Consider the following 14,201-nt stretch of genomic DNA (forward strand, 5'->3'; position numbering starts at 1 on the left):
ATATAAGTGAAAAGATTTTAACTTTTTTCTATGAAAACTTTCCAAGCACACTCAGTAGTGGAGAGAACTGTCTAACAAACTCCTGGGCACCCAACAGCCAGCCCCAACTATAAGCATGTTGCCAAGCTTGCTTTGTCTCAATCCCCAAAGTCCTTTTTATGTTTCTGGCTGGAGTTTTTTGCCAGAGTAAATCCCAGATGTCATATTGTTCTACTGAACATAAAAGACAAAGACCTTTCTTTCTCTCCAATGCTGCAATGCCATGAGCACACCCAGAAGAGCAGCCTGTAATTTCTCAGCAGTTCTGAAATGGGAGGTTGTGTAGGCGTGGATTTATGTAGGTGCTCCCTGGAGAGAGGACCAGCCTTTTCCAACCCACCCTCAAGGATGGAGAGGATTTTGCAAGGATGCCTGTGGCCCAGGGTGGGAGATGTGAATGCCTGCCTTGCTAGCCAAACGTGCAAAATCAAGTTAATCGTTCCAGCAGCAGATGCTGTTATCAGAGTACCCTGAGATACTGTTTGTTTCAGTCTGTTTAGGTTTTCTGCCTGACTCTCTAAGTCATCCATCTGTTGCTCTATTTGTCTACCCATCATACTAATCCATCCAAGCATCCACCCATCTAGCTAGTACTGATACTCTCTTATATCTATTTAATTGGTTGCTGTAAGCTGCCCATTGGTACATGACATTAATCCTATTACTAATAGTAACTCAAAGCCCATTGGTTGCTGCCATACCTGCTCTTGCAGAATCTTGGTCTACTGCAATTCTCCCCATCTTCAAATGCACTTGACATTTTACTGACTTGATTTACTGCTGCTTATTCTTTCTAGAATGTAAACACCGTGAGGGCAGGAATTTTGGTCTATTACATTCACTCTTGTATCCCCAAGGCCTAGAGTATAGTAGGTGTTCATTTGGTGAATGACTAAGTGAATAGTTCATCATTATCCCCATTTTACCAACGAGTGAGTGAAGTGCAAAGAGGTTAAAGAACTTGCTCAAGGTCATGCATCCAGAAAGGCGAAAGGCTAAGCTTTAAAGACAGATCTTCCTAATTCATAAGCTTCATGCTTTTAACAGATTTTCATATGGCCACAAGCAGATTAAATATTCCATGGCAGAAGATACACTCAGGTTGCCATTTACCATCTTTTCTGGAAGTTCCTGTTACTGTCCAACCTAAAATCATCTGACATAGTTCTTATTCTAATCACATAGCAGACATGATTTGAAAAAATCTGGGCTATTGATACTCCCACCTTTTTCCATTTGATTTGTGCACTTGTATGTCTTGGTTAGAAGCAGAAGTTGATTTGGATGTGATGTGGACATGGAAAAAACTGCAATGAAAATAAGCTGGAGCCTTTGTTTACAAGCAAAAGACTGGGGTCATACGTTTTGGGAGTGGGGTGGTCCATTTGCCAAAAGTCCTGTTCATTTAATTATTTTAATAGATGTTTCTTGAGCACTTGCTATATTTCAGGTACTCTACTGGCAATGAGAAAGTTACCTGTGGAAAAGACACAGGCTCATCTCTGTGGTTGCAAGATGACCTCCAGCAACTTATCGGGCCACCTTGAGCATGTGAGTATATGAACTATATTTAGTTAAAATCTTTTGCATACTTAATCATTTTAACCAATTATTTAATTATTATTTAACAAATTCAAGTATATTTAATTAATTTAATAATTTAATTACTTACCTAATTACTTAGCTTATTTTAAATTATTTAATTGTGCTTGTTTATTGTCTTCTGAATTTTTAAAAGAAGCAGTCATCTTATTTTGTAGCAACTGTACAGAATGTTGAGGAAAATGTGAGATTATCTAAATTTTAAATTTTATTTTTTGAGCCATATATAATTGCCATTTTATTGGCAGAAATAACTGAAATGTTGGCAGTCTCATATGATCCAGTTCAATCATTTATCTGACTGTAAACTAAAATACTGGACTCTCCTGTTTAATACTGGGGATATTATACTGAAAATAATATCCTAGTTTAATATTGGGGCTAGAGTGAAGTATATCCTGCAGACTTGATCACTGAATGGGGTTGCCTTTTGGAGGTTATTGTGGGGAAGACATAAAACAGCTATAAAGAGTCAGAAAGGTGATGTGAAAAATCACTTTAAAAAGACTCACTCGGCATTGGTCCTATAGAATGTTAATGTAACCTGATTGGGTGTATTAACAAAGCCAAATGAAGAGAATATCAATCAAAAAAAGATGGCAGGACATTGCGCAGCCATGGAGACAGGAGAAAGGAGAGAGATTAGTGATATATTCAGCTTAGAGCTGTCCAATGAGAAGGAAATTTTAATCAACAGAATTTTCCTTTTTCTTTGAGGTTTAACTTATATATGATAAAATCTCCAGTGTTCAATTAAATGAATTTTGATGTTGTACACAACCACCTAAAACAAGATATAGTGCATTTCCTTCACCCCAGAAAGTTCTCTCAAGCCCCTTTCCAATCAATAACTTCCTTCCTTCCAGGCAACCACATTATGCTACTTTCCATTTTGGAGTAATTCAGCCTATTCTGGAACTTCACATAAAGGGAACCATCCTTTTGTGTAAGGCTTCTTTCACTGTATATAATGTCTTTGAGATTTATCAGTGCTGTCAGGCATATCAACAGTTTCTTTACATTGCTAAATAGTATTCCACTGTATGACTATACTATAATTTGTTTATTCATTTTCCTATTTGTGATTGCTAAGTGGATTTTTTTTACTGTAGTTATGTATATAACAAAGTGTTTTACTATTTTAACCATTTTCAAGTGTACATTCAATGGCATTAATCACATTCACATTGTTATGCAGCCATCACAGCTATTCATTTCTAGAACTTTCATCATTTCAAACAGATCCTCTATACCCTTAAACAGTAACTCCCCATCTCTCCTTCTCCCAGCCTCTGATATCCTCTTCTCTACTTTCTGTCTCTATGAATAGGACTGCTCTAGGTACCTCATGTAAGGGGAATCCTATAATGTTTGTCTTTCTGTGACTGGCTTATTTCACTTAGTATAATATCCAGGTTGTAACATGAATCAGAATTTCCTTCCTTTTTAAGGCTGCATAATATTCTTCTGTATGTACATACCACATTCTGTTTATCCATTCATCTGATGATTGGACTCTTGGATTGTTTACACCTTTTGGCTATTGTGAATAATGCTACAATGAACACTGGTACACAAATATCTATGTGAGTCCTTGCTTTCAATTCTTTTGGGTATATATCCAGAAATGGAATTGCTAAATCATGTGGTAATTCTTTGTTTAATTTTTGAGGAACCTACATACTGTTTTCCATAGTGCTTCTTGCACCATTTTACATTCCCAGTAGCAAAGCACAAGGCTTCCAGTTTTAGCACATGCTTTCCAGCACTTGTTATTTTCATTTCAAGACATTTATTTAAGTGTCTTTCCACTTACTTTTGTCTTTAATTTCTCTCAACAATGTTTTGTAGTTGTCAGCTGTTAAACAATGAAAATTCAACTTAGTACATTTAAAGATCAAATTGGCTTTGTTCAGCAATTCATGAACTGGACAGCATCCCATCTAGCAAATAGAAAGGAGGTCCGCCAAGCTGTAGAAAAGGAAAGGTTTTTAAAGGTGGAAAAGGAGAAGGAGAAAGGAAACTGTTAGTAAAGACTGCATTGCTTCAGGCAAGGTCACTGCCCTGAGGGGAAGGGAAGGGGTCTCTGGGGCAGATTATTGCACTATTGTGGGGCAGGTAATTCCAGTGGACTGGCTAAAGGTTACATTTTGTGTGTGTGGTTGTTGAGGGGGAGCGTTTAAACTATGATTAGGTTAAGAATTAAGTCTTGGTTTGCTGTTGTGGCCATTAGCAGAAATGACTCTACTTTGGGTCTGCTTTTTTTTTTTTCCTTTTTAACAACTCCCCCCTTTTGATCAGACTCTTGAGGTTAACTAAGAGGTGATCACAGTGTAAGGCACTGGCACCACTCTTGGCCTCTGCTTTGGGGTTCTCACAGCTTCTGTCGATCCTTTGGGTGGTGTCACAGTTCATGATGTTGCTTGCTTAATCTCGGTGATACTCATAGGTCATGACTTCAGGTTCACAATTTTTAAGTTGGCCATTCTCCTTTCTTTTCTGATGTTCCAGTCTTAGGGAGAGATCATCTGCTTGATAGCAGCTGCAAATGTATGTTTAATGCTTTTGAAAGAATACAGTGCACTTGGGAGACTACTAGGATTATTACAAGCAGGATAATTCCCAGTAGTTGGTGTGCACTTCAGAGCCAGAAAACAGGCAAAGAAAGACCCCACTGAAGGAGTCACCTTTTTTAGCCAAGTAGCTTCTTCTGTGATTCTATATAGCTGAGTTTCAACTTCCCAGAAGTGTTCATCATCCAGGTGCAGCAGGTGTTGGCCACAACACCGGCACATCCTTGCTCAGCTAAAAGATAATCAGGGGGCTACCCTGTCATCAAGGACAACTTGGGCCATAGAGCCTAAGGATCTTTCTGGGGAGGCTACTGTTTTAGTCACAGAATCTGCAGTGTCAGACAGTTAAGGAGAAGTTTCTGATCATATTCTCATGTAGATTTCCTCCTACCCAGGCAAGTACAGCCCTGCTAGAGGGAGCCAGTCCTGAGTCGTAAATGCCTCCTGGTAATTCCTTTCTGTCTCTCAGATGTGAATCAGGGTTGCTGACCAATTAAGTGTCCTGGTTAGACTGTGAAAAGTTAGGGGCACAGTTAGATAATCTCAGAGACCTTGCCCATCGATGTGCAGGTTATCTAGGCATTCATAGGCCTATGTAGAGTGTTCACCACCGCAGACTAAGACAAACGCTGCCGGGGCACAAACCATTATGGTGGTACTGTTAATTGATTCACTCACAGGGATCACTGCATTTACCCAGTCAAGCCAGGGGTCAGTTAGGTTTTTAATGCATATGATAGAAAATCTTTTAGACTTACAGAAAGTGTTGCTCTAAATACCTTGCAAGGATGGCTGCTGGTGGTGAGAATTTGTAGTGTGTGTATGGGGCAGATCTGATCTAGATAATCATGGGAACCTGGGGGTTCAAGTGTACTAAGATTATGTAGGTATCATGTCTAACTGAGGGAGCACGTTATCATCAAAGAAAGGAAAAGCCAAGTCATTGGATGTTCTGGCTGTCAAAAGTTGAGCCAGGTTGAGAGATTTCTAATAGGGCCGATCATGGCTAGCAGTGACATTGGGAATGGAAGAGAAACTGGTCCAGGGAGGGCTGGAGGATCTCTGGCATCAAGTATAGAGTGGAATCTTTGATGACAAATCCAGCAGTCTGAAAGCCTACCCCCCTTAGCAGTGGCCTGGGATATATGGATGAGGGCATTATCTTTCCAGGCCAGTGCCATAGTAAAGGCAAGAAAGAGAGGAAAAAGAGTTTTCATGTTCAGTTCAGGTATGTAGTCTTGATCCAGACTGGGGTGGAAGCAGCCTAGCCTGGTGTCAACTACTTGTCGTCTTCATCAGTTTGATTTAGAGGTCTCCCATGTATGTACAGGACCAGATGTCAGGTGGAGCCTTCCTTAGCTGTGAGATGTGTACCCAAGCCTCAATGCCTTCTAGTTTTGCAGCCGTGTCAGTGGTCAGGAGCACTTGGTAAGGTCCTTTCCAATGGGGCTTGAGGGCTGTTTTCCTCTGATGATGTTTCCAGAATACTCCATCACTGAGCTCTCGATGGTGACCAGCAAGATCCTTTGAACTGGGATCTTGGAATGCTTCTTTAACCTGTTGGTGACAGGCTGTAGCATAAGCTTTTAGAGCCTTAAGTAGCTCGATGGGATGACAAAGGACCAGTGGAAGGTTGTATACCAATGGACATTAGTCTATGAATGACTTTCTCATGTGGAGTGAGTTTTTTTCCCAAAGGGGTACTGTGAATGGTTAGCAAAGCCATAGGTAACACCTCAAGCTGAGGGAGTCCAGTACTTTCAGTGAGTTTAGGGGTTTTAAGTTTGAGGATCCCATTAGTTCTCTCAACCTTGCCAATGACTGAAGGGGACAGAAACAGTAATAGTTCCAAGACACTTACAAGGTTTTCATTAAGGCTCACAAGACTTTTGCTGTAAAGTGGGTGCCTAAATCACTGAAAATTATGGGACGTATATGCCAAGAGGGTAACATGTTTTCTAACAGTTTGTCTGCTACTGTGAGGGCATCAGCCTTGCAGCAGGAAAAGGCTTCAGTCCACCCGAATGTGCATACAGTAACAAGAACACATTGATAACCCAGACTAGGTGGCGACTGGGTGGGTCCAGTTGCAAGTATTCAAAAGGTCCAGAGGAAGGAGGTTTTTCTGAGATTATACACCTGACAGGTCAGACATTGATGGTAAACTGTTTTCACAGCTTGATAGAAGTCTCACCACTAATGTTTATTTATAATTTGAGTCATCTTAAATGTCCCATGGTGGGTAAAGGAATGCAAAAACTGAAAAATGGCGTTTTCCAGGGAGCTGTGAAGAATCAAGCAGCCCTCTTGATTTTTCCATAACCCGAACTGTTTATTGAATTTACAACCATTGTTTGCCCATGTTAATTTCTCTGATTCAGGAGCAGACTGAAGGACATTGCCATGTCTCAAGGACATTATGATGTCAAAAGTCTGGCAACAAGAGGTCACTTTTTAAAGAAGCAGAATAGACTTCATCCACATGTCCCAGGACCTTTCCAGACTCTTGCTACTGCCTGTGCATGAAAGTCACCCAGGGTATTTCCCTGATGCACAGGTTCAGTCTTTTTAGTGTGAGCCTCAGTTTTGATGACAGCAATTTTAGAAGGTAAAAGAATGGCAATAAGAAGGTTACTTACTTGTCCATATTTGATCAGGGTCCTTGTGGATGTAGGAAAACCCTGTTGTTTCCGTAATATCCCCAAACTATGGACGACCCCAAAGGCATATTGGCTATTAGTGTAAATGTTCACAATTTGTTCTTCTGATAGCTGGCGTGCTCTGGCAAGGACATGGAGCTCTGTTTGTTGGGTGGACTTAGCTTGTGGGAGGTTTCCCCTTTCAAGTAGCTCATAGTCGTTAACAGCATAATCAGCTTGGAAATTCCCTTTCTCATTTTTATAAGATAGCCCATCAACAAACAATACTAGATCAGGATTAGTCAAAGGGGTGTCTTATAAATCAGGACGTGGTATCATGAAATGGGACATTATTACTTCACAGTTGGGGGTTCGCCTTTGTCTGGCATGGGTAGCAGCATAGCAGGATTAAGAATGTTGCAACGTTTAAGGTGCCAATTAAATGGTGAAAGCAAGGATCTCATAGGTTAGTCTGTTTACAGAGAAATGTTTGAGTCAGTTCAAAATTAAGAAGACTGGTGGAGTTTGTAAATAAATGTCATTTCCTAAGGTTAAATCCACTGAGGCTTCTACTGACTTTGCAGCTGCAGCTATAGCCTTAAGGCAGTTGGGATAGGCTTACAACTGATTCAAGTTATGTGCTGTAATAGGCAATAGGCCTATGTTTATTGCCATATTCTTGCATGAGCATTCCCAGGACTTGGTTATCTCTTTCATGTACAAATAAGGAGAAAGGTTTGAATGTTAGGTAGCCCTGGGGCAGTGGTTCTTGTAAAGCTTGTTTTAGTCTTATAAAAGCTTGCTATGTCTATCTTCCCAAGGAGGGGACTCAGGGGCTGAAATTTTAGTAAGTTCATAGAGTGGGGGAGCCAATGGGGAAAAATTTGGAACCCATAGTCTGCATTAGCCAGCCAGGCCTGGAAATCCACAAAGCTGTTGCTTAGTTATGGGCCTAGGAGATTCTTGGATTAGCTTAATCCTTTTTTTGTAGATAACTGGATTCCTTCAGCATTTAGATTGTGACCTAGGTAATGAACAGTGTCTAGAGATAATTGTAATTTTCCTTAGAGACTTTGTATCTCTTTTCAACTAAATGTTACAGTAAATGCATGGGATCTTTTATGGACACCTGTTTGGTAACTGAGCATTACAAGAGATGGTCTATATACTGTAAAGGGGTCAATTTCCCAGGGAACTGGAGGGTACTTAAATCTTAGTGGAGTACTTGGGAAAAATGAAAAGGGGCCTCAGTGAACCCTTGAGGCATGACTGTCCAGGTATGTTGTTGACTGTTCCAAGTAAAAGCAAATAGGTATTAACTGCTGGCGTCTACAGGGATGCCAAAAATGGCTGAACAAAGGTCTACTCATAGTGAACTGTTTTGAGTCTGGTGGAGTTTATGACAGAGGGTGTTCAGGTTTGGAACAACTGGGAAATGGGGCATAGCTATCTTATTAACAGCTCTTCAGTCCTGGACAAACTACCAGCCCCTCACATTAGGTTTCTGGTGTTGCAGAGGCTGGCACAGGGAATGACAAACCCCTGGGTAATTAGGCCTTCTATTATTGGTGCAAGGCCTTGTATGGCCTCAGGCTGTAGTTGGATATTGGGTCAACTTAAGAAGAAGTTTAGTCATAACTGAATTTTTATAGGCTCTGCATGTTTTATTCTCCCAAATGTCAGGATAGAAGTAGCCCACAGATGTTTGAGCACCTCAATTAAATTAGGAGATTTCTGTTGGACTTCTTCCTCATCTATATCAACGACAGATTATAAAAAATCATGAAAGACCAGATTCAGGTGGGTCAGGAAAATCTAAGGTGAGGTTCCATTGGAAGCAAAGCCTATTAGCCCTTTTAATTAAGAAAGGAGATCTCTACCTAATAAATAGTGGCTTGCCAGTAAAAGGTCCCCAAGTCACTTGTACTAGTTGAGATAGAAATTCTCTCTGAACCTTTAGTAGATAACCCTACCATGGACATGTTTTTTCACTCCAAGGAATTTGCTCTCCCAGAGGAATGGGGTTTAGAGTAGAAAGTGTTGCCCAGCTATTTACCAGAATTTGGCAAGATTTTCCATTGATTTTAATTTTAGTTTCCCCTTGGCTACTGAAGGGTATTAATGGAGCACTAGTGATATCAGTGGGGCACTAACCAGTGTGGACCCTGGAGAGTCACTCAGAGCCCTGTTAGTTCTGAGAGGGGCTCACATAGGGACCCTCCCTTGGGGGCATTTGAGTGGATGTTGAGGAATTTGCATAGGACCTTTGAGGACAGTTTTTTTCCTAGTGCCCCATTTGATCACAAATGAGCCATTGATTCCTGAGCCAGCATTGTAATGATGGACCTCTAGGAGGATGTGGTGTGGGAAGCCCAGGTATTATTTTAGGTCTCTGGCCTCGGAGCTGTTGTAGCCATAAAGCCAGTAGATTGGAGGATCTTTATGATCTTGTTCCAAAGTCCTTTCAAAGTGCCTGGCGATGTTCATGAGTTCAGTTAGACCCATAGTCTCCCACCTTTTTTTCTGCATTTTTATTAACCCATTAATCTCAGGAGAAAATCTATTTACAAATAGAGCAGCTAGAGCAGGTTGGGTGACCTCATTTATTGAATGGAATTCAGAATGCTGTGAGAAGAGAGCTTCCAAACAGGCTTTAAAATCTACCACAGATTCATCTTCTGTTTGCATGTTTGAATAAGGCCAATCAGTGAGGTCAGGGAAGACTGTAGGAATGGATTTTAAAAGGTCAGTTGCTATACCGCAGGCTTTTTCTGGTCCATGAATGGGTCATGTTGGAGATGGAGGAACTCGAATATCATCCTTGGGATTACACTGTTTTGCTTCATCCATTTTTGGGCTTCACCAGGTCCTACCAAGATCTGCACAAGCTTATTAAGATCTGACAGCCTGGGGTCAGAGGTCCTAGTGTGGATTCTAGTTCTTCAAAAAAACTTTTGAGGCTCCTCCCTGGGCTTAGGAAATTCATTAATGATGGCCCTTAGTTTGGTCTTTGACCAAGGAGTAAAGATGCACGAGAAGGTTTCATTTTAAAAGATAACTCTTTAATAGTCTCTTCAGAGTATAAAGGCAGTTCAGACAGTGAATTAGTAAAACATGAGGATTCAAGCAGCAGGATAGAGGGGTGCAGTGGGAGTCAAGGTCAGTCCTATTGTGTTTTGTTTTAGATATCGCGTGTCTTTAATTTTTCATTATCCTTTGGTAATGAATCTTTCAATGAACCTATTTCAGAATCTTGAAGACTTTTGGAATCTTCTGCATACCAATTAAAATAAGTGTCCAGTTCTGTTCATTTAATTCAGGAGCCCTTACTTTCAAGTTCATTTCTTTTCTTTTTTTAAATTTTTTATTAAGGTATTATTGATATACACTCTTATGAAGGTTTCACATGAAAAAACAATGTGGTTACTACATTTACCCATATTATCAAGTCCCCATCCATACCCCAATGCAGTCACTGTCCATCAGTGCAGCAAGATGCCACAGATTCACTATGTGCCTTCTCTGTGCTACGCTGTTCTCCCCATGATCCCCCACACCATGTGTACTAAACATAATACCCCTCAATTCCTTTCTCCCTCCCTCCCCACCCGACCCCCCACCACCCCTCCCCTTTGGTAGTCACTAGTTCCTTCTTGGAGTCTGTGAGTCTGCTGCTGTTTTGCTTCGTTGTTATACTCCACAAATGAGGGAAATCATTTGGCATCAAATGCATTTCTTAAATGAGCGAAGTTGTCTAACTGGGACATTCCCCATAATGGCCATTTGTAATTCTAGGTTGTTCTTTGTAAGATTTTTCCATTTTTGTAGATATTTATAGCTTCTGGGACCATAGTTTTTAGACATCAAATAAGCAGGTGTGATGGAAGGAGGAGTACTTGACTTTTTAGAATTTAAGGGTTCCATTAGCTAAGCCTTGGGGTTTCTTGGATCTGAACTGATGCCTAAAAAGGGATGTGCTACTGGATTGGGTGTTGTATGATGCTTTATAATGTATTTGGTTGTACAGAAATTGTCTTGAGGTTGGTGGGTGACCTAGTGTCAATCTAACCCATTCTGTGATCAACTTATTTTAAACAGGAGTCTTTGGGTTTGGTGGTTAGTGCTGTTAGCAGCACTTAAGTGCTTGACCCATGTCCACCAATTTTGCAGATTTTTGGATTCTTAACCCTATTAGCAATAGCCTTTATCTACATAAATAAGACAAACAAATATGTGCACCTTAATATGTCAGCAGTAACCAAGAATTGTTACTGCATCTTGGCCAAGAAAAGACCCTGTGCAGGCTGATTCCAAGCAAATGGGAAACTCTAGCTGTCACCAGCAGTTCCCCTGTGGAATCTGGGGACAGAATCAAGGACTGGAGTTCAATCAAATGGGAAATTGTGGTCTGAGCTAACAGCAGCTCCCAACATGGTACTAGTGATTCTGGACAAATGGAAAACTAACTGGAAAGCCAATCAGACCAGGAGCTTGACACAAAGAGAGGGGAGCTCAGAACTGAGAGGGAACATTACCCATAGCCCTCAGAAACAAAAACCTTGGAGAATGATAGTGAACTCAAAGGGTTTTGTAGGCTATAATACCTGGGTTTCTTGTCCCCAAAGCTGTTGGAAGTCTCCAGTGGTCCTGCTGTGCTACCAAACCTTTTAAACAACAAAAACTCAGCTGAGTACATTTAAAGATGAAATTTGTTTTCCTCAGTGGTTCATGAATCAGGCATCATCCCATCTAGCCAACAGAAAGCAGCTCCACTGGGTTCTAGAAAGGTAAGGTTTTAAATGGTGGGAAGGGGGCAGAAAATAGGAAATTATTAGTAAAAAATGCATTATTTCAGTTAAGATCACCTTCCTAAGGGGAATGGAAAGGGTCTCTGGAGTGGATTATCTCACTAGTGCTGAGCAGGTTAATTCCATGTTAATTTAACTGGTTAAAGGTTACGTTCCTGGAGAGTTGCAACTACAACAGTTAGCTTAGGTATTAAGTCTTGGTTTGCTGATGTGGGGTTTAGCACATGTGATTCCATTTTGGAATTTGTTTCCAAATTCCATTTGTTTCCTTTTTAACCGTTCACCTTCTTGCCAAGTTTATTCCTAAATGTTTTATTATGTTTGTTGTTACTGCAAATGGAATTGGTTTCTAATTTCCTTTTCAGATTGCTCATTGCTAGTGTGTAGAAATGCATATAATTTCTGTATGCTGATTTTGTATCCTGCAACTTTGTTGAATTTGTTAGCTCTAACAATGCATGTGTGTGTGTGTGTGTGTGTGTGTGTGTGTGTGTGTGTGTGTAATCTTTAAGGTATTCAACATATAATATTAAGTCACATGCAAACAAAGGTAATTTTTGCTCTTCCTTCTCTATTTGGATGCCTTTTATTTGTCTTGCTTAATTACTCTGGCTAGAATTTCCAATAGTACGTTGAATAGAAATGGTAACAGCAGGCATTGCCATCTTGCTCCTGATCTTAGGAGAAAAGCTTTCAGTTTTTCATCACTGACTATGATGTTAGCTATTGGTTTTTCATATATGGGCTTCATCTTTTGGTGACCAATTTTTGTATTGGTAGAACTCTCTCTAATATGGGGCTGGATGTAGAGAGTTATACCCAATGCTGTTTGAGTATTTTGTTTCCATTGGCACAATAAAGTTCCCAAGGGGTGGAGTATGTCCACTGATGGTATGTAAGATATTTCTCTGACAGACACTGTAGCAGCATTAAATAATCTTGAGTCCCACTCACTTACAGGCAGGATTTTACTTCTCACACAAAATTCTCTTTTAATTCCTTTGATTGTATTCATGAGGAAATCTCAGTCTGGTGCTACTACATCTTTAACACTTCTCTAATTTTTTTTTTTTTTTAACAAAGAGCAGGTTTCAGTTTTGGTCCCTTTATCAAACCACAGTGTCAATTTAGATTTTAATTGTATTGTCTTATTTTATTTGTATTTGTTTTGCTTTCTATTTCTGGCAAGTGTATAGATATTTCACTTATTTATGTGTAGAAATGCATATCTATGTGAAATAATTATAGAATAGAGATATAAAGGTTTATCTTAAAAAATAAGTGTACTCAAGTAATGTACAAGAGAGTTGACCTTTAAAAAGCCATGTAAATGCATCAGTTTGATTAAGGACTAACTTTCTAGTCCCAACAGAGGAGTTAGAAGCAGATGCTTTTCTCACCAAATGAATGGAACATTGCATGGGGAATGCAATGTACAAAGTGTAGATTAAATAGATGTGAACTTTGATGATACCCCAACTGCCCAAATCCCAGTGAGGAGGATGCGGGGTGGGGCGGTCCTTAGTCAAAAAGGAGAGTAAAGAGTTATAAATTTTAGTCTTTAGACTGACCAGTCCAACAACCTGTGAGTCCTCAAGGAAGCCTGTGATTTATCTGTGTCTAGTTAGTGAAGACTAGAATTCTATCAATGGTTCTCAGTAGAGCAATGGTACTGGGGTGGACTGGATGGACAGTCCACTGTTTCTGGCTGCCCCGGAGTACTGACCGTCTGAGTGCACGGAACCTTATTAATGGTGGCTGGGTTTCCAGAGTGGGGCTGGCGAGGCATTTAAAAACACCAGTCCTTAAAATTCCACAATCTAAGCAAGCACATCCTTACATTTCAACATACAACTGATATCTTCTCTCTATTGCTATATGGTAAAAAAAATTGCAAAGCCAGTTTTACATTTAAGGAAGACCTATAGGCTTCAATTATATTAGAAACTATCTGGTGAGAAAAGGAAAAACTCTTGATATTAAGAAGAGTTTTTTGAGGGGGAGAGGGTGTTGCCCGCAAATAATAGTAAATAATAGTACCAGTGGATATAGCACAAAGTCATGTAGGTGGTACCCAAATGACTAAAGTTAAAGAAATTTAAGACAAGACCACCTGTTACCATGAGATGATGTGTCAGTCTATCTTATCTTATCTTGCTGTTGAGCACCCGATTCCTCTAACTCCTCCAGCTCTGAGTATTTAACCATCTGGTGACCTTTGAATATTACTTGGCTATTGACTGGGAGAGAAAATGCTGGTCACATGGAGTCAGAGGAATCCAGTCTCTGTGATGGTGATTTTTGCACTGAAAACTATTCAATAAACTTTATGGTTTTAAACATTAATCTTAAGAATTTGGATACTGAAAGATAAGCGCTGGGTAATGGCTGGCTTTCCCCAGGGCCTCAATAAGCCCTGGCTGAGATTGAGATGTATCCACAGTGTAGCTCTCTGAAGGAACATCTGGATCCTGGTCCCATGTAGGGAATCATTTTGTGCCATTGAAGGCATCTTTCAAGTAACTGCTAATATGTCCTCA

General features: G+C 40.1%; 1 long non-coding RNA gene across 1 annotated transcript in view; it reads left to right on the top strand.

Moving 5' to 3' along the window:
* The window catches only part of LOC130679135 (uncharacterized), a 126,161-nt gene that overhangs the window by 12,828 nt on the left and 99,132 nt on the right, over positions 1-14,201 (top strand). The window contains exon 3 of the long non-coding RNA XR_008992128.1: positions 1,490-1,590. This is a non-coding gene — a long non-coding RNA (uncharacterized LOC130679135). The remainder of the gene's footprint in view (positions 1-1,489; positions 1,591-14,201) is intronic.

This window comes from Manis pentadactyla, chromosome 10 (genome assembly GCF_030020395.1).
Source record: "Manis pentadactyla isolate mManPen7 chromosome 10, mManPen7.hap1, whole genome shotgun sequence".
In the NCBI taxonomy this organism is placed as follows: Eukaryota; Metazoa; Chordata; class Mammalia; order Pholidota; family Manidae; genus Manis; species Manis pentadactyla.